The sequence below is a fragment of the Trachemys scripta genome, unplaced genomic scaffold, assembly GCF_013100865.1.
Source record: "Trachemys scripta elegans isolate TJP31775 unplaced genomic scaffold, CAS_Tse_1.0 scaffold_26, whole genome shotgun sequence".
NCBI classification, from domain to species: Eukaryota; Metazoa; Chordata; order Testudines; family Emydidae; genus Trachemys; species Trachemys scripta.
Genome location: NW_023260511.1, coordinates 3,752,050 through 3,768,926, shown reverse-complemented (window position 1 = coordinate 3,768,926; position 16,877 = coordinate 3,752,050). Strand labels below are relative to the sequence as shown.

General features: G+C 50.4%; 1 long non-coding RNA gene across 1 annotated transcript; it reads left to right on the top strand.

The window, feature by feature from the left end:
• The first annotated feature begins 3,500 nt into the window (after nt 1-3,500).
• LOC117870346 lies at nt 3,501-15,942 on the top strand. Its single transcript, XR_004643961.1, has 3 exons — nt 3,501-3,558; nt 6,384-6,536; nt 15,868-15,942. It is a non-coding gene; the product is annotated as an uncharacterized LOC117870346 (long non-coding RNA).
• The last annotated feature ends 935 nt before the right edge of the window (nt 15,943-16,877 follow it).

Sequence of the window (16,877 nt, the reverse complement as noted above, 5' to 3'; positions counted from 1 at the left end):
GTATCAGCTGGAGTACGGACAAATAATTATCATAAGGAAGCAATTGGAGGACAGAAGCTCTGTGTTAGCAGCTTTCCCTGCCACTAACATTATACCCAGGGTGTGTGCACCATCACACAGCTGCTGCTAGCAGTGTGAGACCGTGCACGCCTCACTGACACCTACATCGCATGGAGACCCATAGGGGGAAATCCTGCCCTCATTGAAGTCAATGGGAAACTCCCAGGATTTCACCCATTGCTTGTCTTCCTTCCTCTTAGGGAGGTCCCTGGTGGCAAGTGGTGCTGGTGCTTCATTAATAGTATCTGTTTCACTAGACCCGATTCCCACTTGGGTAACATTTCGGAGGTTTTCAAACCTGCCTGGGGGATTTGACTGTCCAATTCCCAGGAGTTTGAATTGGAATTTTAAAAACTTGAACATCTCTGCCTTGGTTTTAAAATTCCAAGTTTGACTGCAGAGGCTGGTGGGGAAAAACCTCTCTGTAGCTGGATAGATTTTTAGGCCAAGGGGGATTCTCCCCTATCACTGTGGTGTGGAGTTCGGGAAGGATGTTTTCCTCTTGCCTGAATGCTTGTCTGTGGTGGGCAGGGCCTGACTGGCCAGGCTAACAGCAGATGTGGGAGGCAAGTACCCGCTCCTGCGTGGAGATCTGGGGCAGCAGCAGTGAGACCAGGGTAACAGACAAAACCAGAAGCCTGGGAATTCTGAGTAAATCCATGTTCCAAGCCCATGGATTGCTGCCGACGTGGAACAGGCAAATGAATCGCTCTTTTCTATCACTTCACTTTGTCGTTAATAAAAGCTGCGACTCACCCTGGCGCTTCCCACCCAATTCACAGAGGCATCTGGGGAGAGAATGACAGTTACACACAGTCACTTGGGTGTAAATGCCCTTAAGGGAAGGCACCTCGCTGAGCACAAATTATAACCCCCCCAGCTCCTACCTCTCCCCCAGCCAGGGCAGGGCTCCCCCATGGGCAGCACTGAGCACAATGGAGACTGAGCAGGGTCGCTAGGGGATACTGAAGCAGAAGGATTTAATTCCGCTGTTGAAGATGTTCAGTGGAAACTTCTGTGTGGGTTTTCAACAGAGCTATTTTGTCCAAAACAGCATCAGCTTTTAGCAGAAAATTTCAACATTTTGTTCAAAAAATTAGTGCCCCAAAACTGCAATATTTTGGCCAAAAGCAAAAATAGTCAGATTCAAATACCACCTGGGTGCCACATGGGACTTGTAGTTCAATTGCCTCATGCTGATATTCTCCTCTATAGGTTGAGCTGGCTGGCTGGACTTCATCTCCCATGATACACTGCAACCAGGGACTCCCATGATGTAATACATCCCTTCTCCAAGAGGGGAGAAAGTGAGTCTGGCTCAAAGAGATCAGGAGCATAAGATGCCTGAACTACAACTCCCATGAGGCACTGTTGCACCCAGGTCCCAGTGAAGGGGGTGGAACACTTTTCAATGGGAGCTTTCCCCAGGATGTGTCCTTTCCATGAGGGACAGGAAGGGGGAAACACTTTGGCTCAGTCCTCTAAGCCATGGCAATGCAGGACTGGAAAAGGGTGGGACGAAGGAACCTCAGGGACTCAGATGCACGAGTCCTGGGAGCCTGAGAACTTTTTCTCCTTGTTCACTTTTATCACGGGCAGTTTGTTGTTCTAACTCTTGGCCAGACAGTCTGACCTGGGATCTGTCCAACCCCCACCAATTAACATATTTATACCCAACTCCTGCCTTTCTCCCTCATATTAATGTGACCCCAGTAACCCCAATACTCTACAAAAGCTCTTACATTCAATATGATCTTCAGGAGTGTTGCTGGTGTCGTGCTGGGCTCGTTCCCTGTGGGGAGTAATAAGGACAGGGGATATCAGTGCTCTCTCTGTCACATTGGTGACACTGAGTCTATTTTCAGAGCTCCAGCTGTGAGGAGATTTCTTCCCATGGCTGGTTCTGCTGCTAGGACCTTACATCTCCATTCAGCTCACATTCAGGAGAAAGGCAGCAAATCCAACTTCTGGATAAGCAGTGAACATGGTGGTGTCACCATTTATGCAGGGAAAGTCTAATAAAACTGAGACTTGAACATCCTGTTCTACTTCTGTAAAATGGCCAAGAAACCAACTAACCAAAACCCTACTAGTTCAGCATGGAGTTAAGCTTCGGGGGGAGGAGGGGGGGAACCGAAAATCCCTGACATCTCAGGACAGAAGTTGAAGAGAACTCAGTCATTAGAACTGGGTGACATTTTTCCACAGAAATATTTTTCATGCACAATAGTTTAACCAGAATCAAATGTTTGGCCAAAACCATCTTATTTAATGAAATTTTTAATGAAAAAGGCTTAAACAAAATGCTAATTTTGTTTTCTTTTGAATTAATATTTTTGTTTTGTTTCAATTTCAATTATTTTGTCAGAAAAAAAACATTTTTTTGTGAAAAATTTGAAGAAAATTATTTATTTGAAATTTTTTCATTCAAATAAAACTGGAATTTTGGCCCAGGGCTGCTCACAATGTAGAAAGACGGAATGTTCATTGTTAAGGCTCAACTCTGCACAGTGTGAAAATGCAGCTTCAGACCCCACTTCTGGCCCTGTCTGCTAACCAGCTCTCACGTCCCAGGAGGGCAGGTTGGAGGTGTTTGGGAGGAGAGACTGGTTATATGTCAGGAGGAGGGAGGGAGGGAATATTAGGGGATAGGCAGCTAAGAGCCTATAGGATGGGGGCGCAGGATGCAGGCAGGGATGAGGGCTCTCAGTACCAAGGGTCTGTGTGTCGTGTCCCCTGTGTCCCCACAGTTTTATTAGCAGAGTTGCTGCACTGGGAATCCAGGCTGGGCCGGACACTGGCAGAGCCTGGAAACGGCCCTTAGTCTCCCCATGCGCCTTTCCCTCTCTGTGTCCAGCTGGTCACCCCATAGACTCCCTGGACTCCCACCTGGCTCTCTTTGCCCCACCCTGAGGGCTGGCTTCTGCCCCATCATATCCGGCTAGGCTGGGGCCATGGAGATTTGCTGGAGTCCCTCTCGGGGCAATGTGCAGCTGTTGAATCAGTTCCGAGCTCTGGGGCTGTGATGCCGGCATGGACCAGGCAGGGTTTTAGAACAAGTGTATGGGCCCTGTGGCCCTCAGAAGGGCAGCAGTGGGCCCGGCAGGTTTCAGAAGGTGACTGGGAAGTCAGAGGGAGAGGGGAGCAGGAGTCAGGAGGAGCCCTGAGTGGCAAGTGCTGGCTGCAGAGCAATGGGGAACAACCCTTAGACACTGTATGAGGGCTCCCTGCAGAGTCTGTGTATGTGGAGGGTGGGGGAGGGTTCCCTCAAAACCTCCTGACAGGGTGGTGGGTAGAAGGCGAGACAGCAGCACTTAGCAGCTCCCCTGGCACTGGGGGCAGCCTGGGCCCCAATGAGCTCGTCCCCCTGGGCCATGCTGCAAAGGCAACTGGCTCAGAGTCCCTTCTGCACAGTCAGGGCCGGCTCTAACTTTTTTGCCGCTCCAGGCATGTTTAAATTTGGCTCCAGGGGCAGCCAGCGGCTGGAGCTGCATGGTGGTAAGGGGAATCCTGGGGGGCAGTCAGGGATCAGGGAGAGGGTTGGATGGTGGTGGTGGGGAACTTTCTGGGGGTGTGGAGAGGGGCTGGAAGATGTATCCCGAGTGATTCAAAGGCCCCATACATTGCTGAAAGAGCTGGGAAAGTTGCAAGCTTTCTCTGCTGGGCTTTTCATCTGGGTAATACAATGCAAACCTGCTTGAGGCACTGCACAGCTTAAGCTCTTCTAAGCTTGCAGCCATGGCACAAAAGGATTTGGGAGCAGTTAACAATTCTGTGTGGTTAAGAGATTTTCAGTTCCTGGGCCCTGCTACCGAGTACCACAGAGGAGACTGAGTGAGTAGCCCCGCTTGTGTCCTCTGCCCAGACACAAGCCCTTCCCTGCTTCTTTCCCTTGTGTTTGCAAGGGTCTCATTAACATGCTGCATCTGAACGCCCCTCCCCCAGGCCTTCCCTCCAGAGACACAGCCTCCTGGCTTCTCCTCCTTCTTCACTTTCTCCTTCTCTCTGTCTCTGTGGTTTTTCTCCATGTCCCATCCCTTTGTCTGTACTCCCTCTCCCTCCCCACCCCATGCACTGTATTAAGCACGTCTCTGCCTGTCTTGTTGATGGGCTCTGTGCTGGGATAGCAGAGGCAGTGCTATTGTTGAGTTCTCTGCTAGGTCTGTTTGTACCAGACTCTAGCAGTAACCCTCTGCCTGCTGGCAAAGGCTTCTGGCTAAACACTAAAGCCAGGTGCTAGGGCAGAAGCAGCTGCCCATGTACCCTCAATGGCAGGAGCTGTGTGTGGTCCCTCGCCCCCCCCGCCCCACTTTGGATTACAGAGTGTGTCTCGGTGTATATTGGGGTTCCTGTCAGGGGGCGGGGAGCGGTTGGATAGGCGTGGGAGTCCTGGGGGTCTGTCTGGGGGCAGGGGTGTGGATTAGGGTCGGGGCAGTCAGGGGACAGGTAGGAGGTAGGGTCCTGGGGGCAGTTAGGGTGGGGGGGTCTCAAAAGGGGGCAGTCAGGGGACAAGGAGCAGGAGGGGGGAGGGGGGGGGGGGGGGGGTCCGGGGGGACGGTTAGGGACAGGGGTCCCGGGGGGGGGCAGTCAGGGGACAAGGAGCGGGGCGTGTTGGAAGTTCTGAGAGGGACAGGAAGTGGGAGGGAGTGGATGTAATTAGTAATTTGATATGTCGGGTGGCGCCTTTTTTTATGTGTTCGCTCCCCCTGATGTTAGAACCTGGCTACGCCCCTGGTGTTACCCACAGCATCTGGATGGACTGGAGACCTTTGGTTCCCAGCCAGGCCTGGCCACTCCCAGCTCTGCCCCAGTAGAACAGACCCGGTTCTAGGGAACTGGATGGTTCGGTCGGTGTCGCTTTGTGGCTGACCAGCCCCAACACCGCCTGAGTGTGAAGCAGGGTCACTTTAATTCTTTCAAACATCTTGGGGTGATTTTCAAACACACTCACTCTGCTGTCAGTGAATTTGATGGGAACACGTCACTTTGGCACACTTCTTCCTTAAAGTGTCTTCTCCTAACTTCCAGATCCCACCCCAACCAGGGAGTCCATCCTTCCCTGACCTTTTCAAAAATTCCTCCAGAACAGACTGAAACCTCCTGCGTCAGGAGAGCTGAGCTACTCAGCTGCTGGCCCTTCTGTGAGGCAGAGAGAAGGGACCCAGAAAGAAAACAAGACGGGAGAGGGAATAATCTCCTCCTACCTTTGATCCCTTGGTAGAGATGCAACTGGAAGCAATGAGACAATGTGATCAGAGATGAGGACACGTTTTCTCATGGGCAGAGAGAGAGAGAGATGGAAACTGAGTGACATGGCCCAAATTCATCATCACATTGATGCAGAACCCATGGCCCAGCCCAGCACTCTCCTCAACCAGCCCCACTGACTACCCCTGGGAGTGGTGTGGCTAAGTCTGAAAATTTTAATGGCAATCTCATGGCATTTCATGTTCTACGTAAAGTCCTAGATCTGAGAATCAGGGGCTTCAGTGAGAATCTTGGCTTTCATTAAAAAAAAAAAGTATAAATTTATAACCCTCGTGTTTGGGAAGAAAAGCCTGAAAATGTGACTGAGAGACCCCACAAAGATCAAATCCCCCAGGCAAATACAAAGACCTCACACTGGTGACTTGTTGGAAATCCCATGAGTTTTAAGCCAGTCTCGAGATTGTTGGTGTGACTCGAGTGCTGTGAAAGCTTGGGGCTGGGGACGCTGTGTGAGGAAAGGTTGGCAGGACAGAGTTGTGTCCAGAGCTCTATTTTCAGAGCTGTTAGATCCTGATTCAAGAAACCACTTATACACGGGCACAGGTGTAAGGGTCTTTCCTGACTAAGGGATGCCTTCCTGAACTGCAGCATTAGGTACCTGTGTGTCGATATTCCATCCAGACACACGCCCCTGGCTGAGCCCCAGATTGTGACCATCTCTGGGGCAGGGTCTGTCCCCTTCATTACTGATGTTTGCAGCGCCTGGCACAGTGGAGGCCTGATTCCTGATTGAGGCTCCAGTGCACTACAGTAACACACCTAATAAAAATGTACAGCACCTAGCACAGTGGGGCTCTGATCCCTGACTGGGGCCCCAGGGTGCTACTTCAATACATATAATTAATCACAATGATAATCCCTTTAATCATCTCTTTGATTTGTCTCTCCAGCCACCCTCCCAAAAACACAATTTCACTGTGTCTTTGATCATCTCTCTTCCCCCATTCCAGACACACTGGGGACAGGGGATCTAAGGAGTTGTCTCTGCCACGTCTGTCTGTACATTTGCTAACACGGCTTGGTCTCATTCTCTCATACCCACCTTTCTTTCCCAGCAGATAAAACACCACAGCCAGAACCAGGACGGCAGGGATTGTAATTCCCAACAGGAGCTTTAGATCCGTCCCTAGGAAAGAACCTTGATGTGAATGGCCTCTCCAAGCAGCCACTGGCAAGTCCCCACTGGCTGGAGCTGGCTGAGTCCTGTGGTAAGTGACCTCTAATGTCCTCATGATCATAGAATCATAGAATATCAGGGTTGGAAGGGATCTCAGGAGGTCATCTAGTCCAACCCCCTGCTCAAAGCAGGACCAATTCCCAACTAAATCATCCCAGACAGGGCTTTGTCAAGCCTGACCTTAAAAACCTCTAAGGAAGGAGATTCCACCACCTCCCTAGGTAACCCATTCCAGTGCTTCACCACCCTCCTAGTGAAAAAGTTTTTCCTAATATCCAACCTAAACCTCCCCAAGTGCAACTTGAGACCATTACTCCTTGTTCTGTCATCAGGTACCACTGAGAACAGTCTAGATCCATCCTCTTTGGAACCCCCTTTCAGGTAGTTGAAAGCAGCTAACAAATCCCACCTCATTCTTCTCTTCTGCAGACTAAACAATCCCAGTTCCCTCAGCCTCTCCTCATAAGTCATGTGCTCCAGCCCCCTAATCAGTTTTGTTGCCCTCCGCTGGACTCTTTCCAATTTTTCCACATCTTTCTTGTAGTGTGGGGCCCAAAACTGGACACAGTACTCCAGATGAGGCCTCACCAATGTCGAATAAAGGGAAACGATCACGTCCCTCGATCTGCTGGCAATGCCCCTACTTATAAAGCCCAAAATGCCGTTAGCCTTCTTGGCAACAAGGGCACACTGTTGACTCGTATCCAGCTTCTCGTCCACCATAACTCCTAGGTCCTTTTCTGCAGAGCTGCTTCCTAGCCATTCGGTCCATAGTCTATAGCAGTGCATGTGATTCTTCCCTCCTAAGAGCAGGACTCTGCACTTGTCCTTGTTGAACCTCATCAGGTTTCTTTTGGCTCAATCCTCTAATTTGTCTAGGTCCCTCTGTATCCTATCCCTACCCTACAGCGTATCTACCACTCCTCCCAGTTTATTGTCATCTGCAAACTTGCTGAGAGTGCAGTCCACACCATCCTCCAGATCATTAATGAAGATATTGAACAAAACCAGTCCCAGGACCGATCCTCGGGGCACTCCGCTTAATACCGGCTGCCAACTAGACATGGAGCCATGGATCACTACCCGTTAAACCCGACGATCTAGCCAGCTTTCCCATTTGTATCCCGCGATAAATTCTGACCTTTCACTAGGAGGGTGGTGAAGCACTGGAATGGGTTACCTAGGGAGGTGGTGGAATCTCCGTTCTTAGAAGTTTTTGAGGTTGGGCTTGACAAAGCCCTGGCTGTGATGATTTAGTTGGGGATTAGGTCCTGCTTTGAGCAGGGAGTTGGAGTAGATGACCTCCTGAGGTCCTTTCCAACCCTGATATTCTATGATTCTATGATTTCCCCTCAAGTTCTGGAGGCACATATATAATTGGTGTCACTCTGGCAGGAGTCAGTAGGTGACACTTTTCCTAGCCCTGGGAGTGCTGAACACAGTCATTGCCAGCATATTGTTAGGTGTTGGTTTGCTGATGCAGTCGCTTTGGGGGGAGCTGCTGGGGAAATTGCCAGGTTTGGGCTCAGCTACGGTCAGTTCCCAGGGCTCGGTTGCTGCCTGGGAACTGGGCACTGGTGCTGGGCTGAAATAAATTCCTGAAACGGGTTTGCCCACATGCTGTGTGTGACACCTTTGTTCCAGGACTGGAGCACAGAACGTATATTAATTAATTACCCAAAGAGAATTACTGTACTTGTGAGCCCAGGCGTGATGATGCATCTGGTGCCTCCTTCCAGAACAACAATACAGTGAGTGCAGAGGGAGGAAATAATTCACTGACTGCCTTTTTAGCAGAGGGGGTCAGTGAACTCCAGATGACTCTCCCCCATCGGAAGGGTTTGGGATTCCACCTTTGAAAGAGCCATTTTCCTGCCCTGCAAAGATGTTGCCCGGCTCAGCAATGCTGCTGAAAGCCTGGGAGAGCTGCAGGGAGAATGCGCTGCATTGAATTAGCCTGTCACCCTGTTCTATGATTGTGTGTTTCCTCTACATCACTGTCACAGTGATCACACTCAGACTGGGGGTTGCCCAGCCCAGGACCCACTTCTCGCTAAAGAGAGTCCCCAGAATAAAGAAACGCATCAGAAGCATTTACCTTGTAGGGACGAACCCCCGACACCTCCGCTGTCGGAGTCATCACCTAGGCAATAAATACACAAGAGCCATCATCACGGCGATCACACTCAGACTGGGGGTTGCCCAGCCCAGGACCCACCTTTCCCTAAAAACAGTCCCCAGAATAAAGAAATTCCTCAGAAGCATTTACCTTGTGGGGAGGAACCCCTGACACCACCGCTGCTGGAGTCATCACCTAGGCAATAAATACAAAAGAGATCAGAGCAGAGCATGGCCCCACTCAGGCCCAAACACTGCCCTAACACAACTCCACCATGGACAATACCTGGCTGGTGGCCATGCTACTGAAAGGGGCCTGGGGTTAGAATCGGTCACAAACTGAATCTGAGTCAGCAGTGCGAGGTAGTTGTCAAAAGGGCTAACGTTGTATGTAAGACACGGGAAGTCATTGTTCCGCTCTGCTTGGCAGGGGTGAGGCCTCAGCTGGAGGAGTACAGGGTCCAGTTCTGGGTGTGACACTTTAGGAAAGTTGTGCACAAATTGGAAAGAGTGCAGAGGAGAGCAACAAAAGTGATCAAAGGTTTAGAAAACCTGATGTCATAAACAGATAGTTAAGGGTTAATGCCTCTTTTTCCTGTAAAGGGTTAAGAAGTTCACCTAGCCTAGCTGACACCTCACCAGAGGAACCAATGGGAGGACAAGATGGTTCAAAAGGAAGGAGGGAAGTTCCCTTTGTCTGGGTCAGTTTTTTTACTTTTGACTGGAGGGAAAAGCTCCAGAATTCAGCCCTTATCAAGTAGTGAGTATTAGTGAAGGAAATAAATAGGTTTATGTTTATTTCTTTGTAACCTGTCTTGTGCAATTAGAGGAATAATCAAATTGGGTATTTTTTGTGTACTAAGTTTTTGCCCAGGGGAACATCCTCTGTGTTTGGAATCTGTTGTCTGTGAGAGTAGCTGGTATGCTAATCTCTCCCAGAGGGTTTTCTTTTACCTTTCTTTTCTTTAATTAAAAGTCTTTTTTAATAACCTGATTGATTTTTGCCTTGTTTTTAGATCCAAGGGGGTTGGATCTGGATCCACCAGGAGTTGGTGGGAGAAAGAAGGGGGGATGGTTAATTTCTCCTTGTTTTAAGATCCAAGGGGTTTGGATCTGTATTCACCAGGAAATTGGTGAAGTCTCTCAAGGCTACCCAGGGAAGGGAGTTAGCACTCGGGAGTGGTGGCAGCAAAACCATATCTAAGCTGGTAATTGAGCTTAGAGCTTCTCATGCAGGTCCCCACATCTATACCCTAAAGTTCAGAGTGGGGAAGGAACCTTGACATGGTGAGCAGCGGTGGGAGATTTTTTAGGAACCAAAAGCCAGATTTTTTCCCCTCCTTTGAGATGCTGGGGAAGCAGTGAAGGCGAGATACCCTGAAGGCAAACAGATAAGAACTTCTAACAGAGGGCTTTTTGTTAGAAGGGAAGCTCCAGCTGTGTTCACTGGAGGGTCATTAACATATTGCCAAGCCAAGTGAGAAAAAAACTGTTTTACTTGTTTTTTTCCCTAAAGAGTCACATTACAGTAACCAAAGATTCCAAGCTGTATCCCCCCTCCCCCCAGATAGCTAAGGTAGACCAAGGGGAAAATGTTAGACAAAGGAAAAAAAGCTATGCAACAGGACCTAGAATTAGCCAAATTCCAGGCTGAGGAGAATGAAAAGGAACATGACAGACAGATGGCCAGGGCTGAGGCTGCACACAAAAGAGCTATGGAGGAAAAACAAAAGGAGATGGAGCTGAGGCAAAAAGAGATGGAGGAGAGGGAAAGAGAGGGGAAGCATGAACTGGAATTGGTAAGGCTAGGCAGGATATACCAGCCAACCCTAACAACCCCTCTCTAGGTACCGCTTCCCACCCCAGAAAACTCCCCACCTACAAGGCAGGCGATGATACTGAGGCCTTCTGAGAAAATTTTGAAAGGACCTGCCTTGGGTACAGCATCACTACAGACCAGTACATGGTAGAGCTGAGGCCGCAGATCAGTGGACCCTTAGCAGAGGTGGCGGCTGAAATGCCTAAGGAACACATGAACAGTTATGAACTTTTTAAAAACAAGGCCAGAATCAGAATGGGGCTAACACCCGAGCATGCCCGTCGGCGGTTCAGAGCCCTAAGGTGGAAACCAGACATGTCATTTACCCGACATGCCTACCACATTGACAAAAATTGTGATGCCTGGGTATCAGGAGCAAATGTTAAATCTCCGGAAGATCTGTTTTTTCTAGTGAAAATGGAGCAGTTTTTAGAGGGTGTTCCTGAGGAAATAGAAAGGTACATCCTAGATGGGAAACCCAAAACTGTAACCGAGGCGGGGGAGATTAGAGCCAAATGGGTGGAGGTGACAGAAAAGAAAAAAACTAATAGCAGTTGGAGTGAATATCAGAAGGGGCAACCCGAAACAAAACCCTACCACCGGGGACAACCCAAGCCCCCCCCCCACATCCCAAGGGAAACCCCAGACGCCTTCTCACCCCACCACACCAGTCTCCGCCAGCCAACCTCGCCCCGGTGATATCTTAGCAGGGCGATGTTTTAAATGTAATGAACTGAGACATTAAAAGGCCCACTGCCTGAAGAACCCCAACCAATTTTACAGTTCATTACACCACACTCACACCAAAGATCCCCAGGCCCAGATGACGCTCTCATACCCTCGGAGCAAAGGGAAACGTTGAGAGTGGGTGGAAAGAAGGTTATCGCGTGGAGGGACACTGGGACACAAGTGTCGACTATCCACCAATGCCTAGTGGACCCCAAACTCATCAACCCAGAGGCTCCGGTGACAATTCAACCCTTCATGTCACACTCTTTAACCCTACCTACAGCCAAGTTGCCTGTCCTGTACAAGGGCTGGTCAGGAATGTGGACTTTTGCAGTCTATGACAGTTATCCCATTCCCATGCTACTGGGGGAAGACTTAGCCAACCATGTGAAGCTAGCCAAGAGGGTGGGAATGGTCACCCGCAGCCAGGCTGAACAAGCTTTCTCCCTCATCCCTGTTCCTGAGCAGTCCACCAGGGCCCCGTCTGTGTTACCAGAGACCCAGACAGAGGTGGTGGAACCGGATCCCCTGCAACGACTGCACAGCCGTAGTGGATCCAATCCCAGAGACCCAGCCAAAGCCAGTCTCAGAACCGGAACTGGCAATGCAACCAGCACCAGAACCATTGCCAGCACTGAGTCCAGCGCTTACAAACCCGTCTACAACACCAACGCCAGAGGGCACCAGCGAGCCTGACCTGGCAGAAGCAGTAGATAACCCTACCCAAGAGGCTCAGCCAGAGCCTGAAATACCACATAGTGAACCAGTGGACAGCGGTTCACAGTCAACGAAAACAACCCCAGCACCTGCATTGCTTCCAGAGGGACCAAGCCCAAGTCTACAGTCCAAGGAGGAACTGATGTCTCCAGCATCAAGGAAACAGTTCCAGACCGAGCAGGAAGCAGATGACAGCCTTCAGAAAGCTTGGGCGGCGGCACGGAGCACCCCACCGCCTCTCAGCTCTTCTAACCGATTCCGGTTTGTTGTAGAACAAGGACTTTTATACAAGGAGACTCTTTCTGGTGGACACCAGGAAGACTGGCATCCTCAAAAATAGTTGGTAGTTCCAACTAAGTACCGGGTAAAGCTCTTGAGATTAGCCCATGATCATCCCAGTGGCCATTCCGGGGTGAACAGAACCAAGGACCGGTTGGGGAAGTCTTTCCACTGGGAGGGAATGGGCAAGGACGTTGCTAATTATGTCCGGTCTTGTGAGGTGTGCCAACGAGTGGAAAAGCCCCAAGACCAGCTCAAAGCCCCTCTCCATCCACTACCCATAATTGAGGTCCCATTTCAGCGAGTAGCTGTGGATATTCTGGGTCCTTTCCCAAAGAAGACACCCAGAGGAAAGCAGTACATACTGACCTTCATGGATTTTGCTACCCGATGGCCGGAAGCAGTACCCTTAAGCAACACCAGGGCTAAAAGAGTGTGCCAGGCATTAGCAAACATTTTTGCCAGGGTAGGTTGGCCCTCCGACATCCTTACCGATTCGGGAACTAATTTCCTGGCAGGGACCATGAAAAACCTGTGGGAAGCTCATGGGGTGAATCACTTGGTTGCCACCTCTTACCACCATCAAACCAATGGCCTGGTGGAGAGGTTTAATGGAACTTTGGGGGCCGTCATATGTAAATTCGTAAATGAACACTCCAATGATTGGGACCTAGTGTTGCAGCAGTTGCTTTTTGCCTACAGGGCTGTACCACATCCCAGTTTAGGGTTTTCACCATTTGAACTTGTGTATGGCCGTGAGGTTAAGGGGCCATTACAGTTGGTGAAGCAGCAATGGGAGGGGTTTACGCCTTCTCCAGGAACTAACATTCTACACTTTGTAAGCAGCCTACAAAGCACCCTCCGACACTCTTTAGCCCTTGCTATACCTAAGTAGTAGTTTATGTAAAGGTGCATGTGTTTTATTAATCTGTTTATTCTACAGTTTAGAAAAAAATCACAGTTAGTGTGGTCCAACACTGTCTGAGATTTAGGGGGCGTGTCATAAACAGATAGTTAAGGGTTAATGCCTCTTTTACCTGTAAAGGGTTAAGAAGTTCACCTAGCCTAGCTGACACCTGACCAGAGGAACCAATGGGAGGACAAGATGGTTCAAAAGGAAGGAGGGAAGTTCCCTTTGTCTGGGTCAGTTTTCACTTTTGACTGGAGGGAAAAGCTCCAGAATTCAGCCTCTTATCAAGTAGTGAGTATTAGTGAAGTGAATAAATAGGTTTATGTTTATTTCTTTGTAACCTGTCTTGTGCAATTAGAGGAATAATCAAATTGGGTATGTTTGTGTACTAAGTTTTTGCCCAGGGGAACATCCTCTGTGTTTGGAATCTGTTGTCTGTGAGAGTAGCTAGTATGCTAATCTCTCCCAGAGGGTTTTCTTTTACCTTTCTTTTCTTTAATTAAAAGCCTTTTTTAATAACCTGACTGCTTTTTGCCTTGTTTTTAGATCCAAGGGGGTTGGATCTGGATCCACCAGGAGTTGGTGGGAGAAAGAAGGGGGGATGGTTAATTTCTCCTTGTTTTAAGATCCAAGGGGTTTGGATCTGTGTTCACCAGGAAATTGGTGAAGTCTCTCAAGGCTACCCAGGAAAGGGAGTTAGCACTCGGGAGTTGTGGCAGCAAAACCATATCTAAGCCCTTAATTGAGCTTGGAGCTTCTCATGCAGGTCCCCACATCTATACCCTAAAGTTCAGAGTGGGGAAGGAACCTTGACACCTGACCTAGCAGGAAAGGTTAAAAACACTGGGCATGTTTTGTCTTGAGAAAAGAAGCCTTAGGGGGGACCTGATAACAGTCTCCAAATATGTTCAGGGCTGTTATAAAGAGGACGATGATCAATTGTTCTCAGCCCCACTGAAGGTAGGACAAACAGTAATGTGGTTAATCTCCAGCAAGGGAGGATTAGGTTAGTGTCACGGAGTATTGGGGAACTCAGGGCCCTGCACCCCCGGCTTCCCGCGATTCACCATGACTCTCAGCCAGCCAGTAAAGCAGAAGGTTTATTTGGATGACAGGAATACAGTCCAAGACAGGTCTTGCAGGCACAGACAACAGGGCCCCCCTTAGTTAGCTCCATCTCGGGGTCCCAGGGCATCCCAGCCCCCCTTGGGAGGTCAGAGCAATCTCTGCCTCCCAGCCATCTCACCACCCAGCTTCCAAGACTCTGCCTTCAGCGATCCCTCCCACAGCCTTTGTTCAGTTTCCCGGGCCGAGGTGTCACCTGGCCTCCAACCCCTTCCTGGGCTCTCATGTTACACGCTCAGGTATTCGCCTTCGGGCAGACTCCCATCCCCCAATCCAGACTATCCTAGCCACACTCCCCTGTCAGCATTCACAGACCACAGTAAGAACAGTCCCAGTTCATCACAGTTAGACAGTAGGAAAAGCTTTCTAACCATTCGGCTAGCTAGTGAAGCTCTGGAATAGGCTTCCAAGGGAGATTGTGGAATCCCTGTCATTGGGGGTTTATAAAACAGATTGGACAAACTCCTATCAGGGATGGTCCAGGTTTATTGGGTCCTGTCTCAGTGCAGGGGGCTGGACTTGATGACATCTTGAGGTCCCTTCCAGCCTGACATTTCTATGATGTCCTTGACCCCCACCTGCCAGGATTGAGCTGTCTGAGCTGAACTGAGCTGAGTGAAAATCTGGGGGATTCCCTGTGTCAAATTTTGAATGAAGATGTTTTGTTAGAAATTTTTCATTTCGGATGTTGATGAATTTCAATATTTGGATTTTCAGGGGTTGTTATTTAACTGTGGTTCTCGCTCTGCCATTCATCCCTCCCCCCTTTGTGTGATGCTGAGTTGCTGGGCAGGGCTGAGATGGGACACACACACACACACACACACACATACACCCCTTACCAGTGAGGCTGAGGTGCTGGGCAGGGCTGAGCTGGGATCTGTTCACCTGGTTGTCACTGTACTTGATCTCGTACCCACAGGTGTAATTCCCAGAGCTGCCCCTGGACACCACATGGTCATAGACATAGGTGGCCTTCTCCTCTGAACCCCGCTGGGATGAAATCTCCTCTCTCTCCTTGCAGAAGACGATGCGGGTGGTCATGTGATGGGACAACACGAAGCACTTGAGCAACACAGAGTCCCCTGGCCGGGCGGACGTCTGGTTCAGGTGGAGGGCAGGGGCAGGGAGATCACCTGGGAAGGGGAATGGGGCACAGCTGTCAGTGGGGTGTTGGTGGTGCCCAGTGCTGTCAATGGGACAGGAAGTAAATGGCAGGTAGGTCTGTGCCATGTCTCAGATGGAGGCTCTGATTCCAGCCGAGCTGTGCAGATGGGTGCACGAGCTCTCTCTTGTGACCAGAAGCTTTATTAAGTGGGATTGTTTGGGTTGCTGAAGAGTCGGAGTTTCAGCCGGGCTGGGCTTCCATTGTTGGGTGCTGCTCACTCTCCTAGAACAAGGGGTCCTGATGCAGGCACCCGCTGACTCAGCTGGGGCAGTACGGCCAGGAGAGAGGTGACCCCTCAGCATGACAGGCCCCTGGTGATTGAGGGCTGTCTAGGGTCTGGCCAACACCTTGGTCTGTCCCCGCAGCCCATGCAGTGATGGCCAGTTATTGCCCCAAGGAGCTCGGCAGCCGACAGCCAAGGAGCTGTGTCCAATCCCTAACCCTTCTGGCATCTGCTCTAACATCCTCCCTGTCCTTGTTCCCCTCCCACCCCCCAGGTCTCATCTGGCAGAGGAGGCACAGAAGGCAATTCCAGGCCCAGGCTAAGGGAAGGTCCTGGAGCAGCAGCAGGGACCAGATCGCTCTTTCCCTGGAATTTCCAGGGCGATGGGACCCAGCTCTGAATTCGCAGGTGAATTGCTGCTGCTGCTGGGCAGGTCAATATCTGCCTGCCACCTTCCCCACCCCCTTGGTGTCCTCTGCTGCTGTCTTGCCCAGGCAGCCAGCAAAGAAATGGCTCTGCCAGCCCCTGCTGGACTGGGCACAGGGTTGCTGGACCAGGTCATACGGGAGCTCTGCCTGGATCATATAATGGTCCCTTTTGGCCATACCCTCTTGATTGCTGCCTGCCCGCCCAGGGCTGGCTATTAAATGTGCTGCTGACATTTAAGAACGAGGTGCAGGCTGAGTCTATATGGGTTGTGAGCTCCAGGGGAGAGGCCTGTGACTGCAAGGTGCTGGGAGCTGGTGCCATGGGAAGGTGAATTCCTTGTGGTCAGAGCCGTGGTGTTCTCTGCTTACCAGGGCCAGTGACCTGGGAGTGGGATGGGTTGTGGACGTGGCTCTCTGCATGTCACACTGGCCTCGGGTCAGAGCAGAGCTGAGAGGCAGCAGGACAGGGAGGGGTCGGCTGGATCCCCGCTCAGATCTCACACAGCCCATTCACCTTCCCGTGCTATTGCCACTGGCACCTCACTGACCAGGGAACGTCCCAAGAAGTGATGGCTGGACAACTGAAAGGGGATGGGTAAATGCTTTGGGAAGATTGGGGACAGACAGACGGACTCACCGGGAGCTGAGCAGATCTCCTGGCTGCTGGGACTCAGTGCTGGGAACAGAAAGGTGACATGTGATTAGTGCTGGAGATAAAAAGGTCCCTCTTCAGGAACAAAAACTGCCTTAATAGATATGGAAATGCATTCCTGATTTCTGTGTTGGTGAAGAAGCAAACCAGGTAGGACGTTAGATCTGGGGCATGGCAGGTTCCTCACACACACAGCTGAGCTGG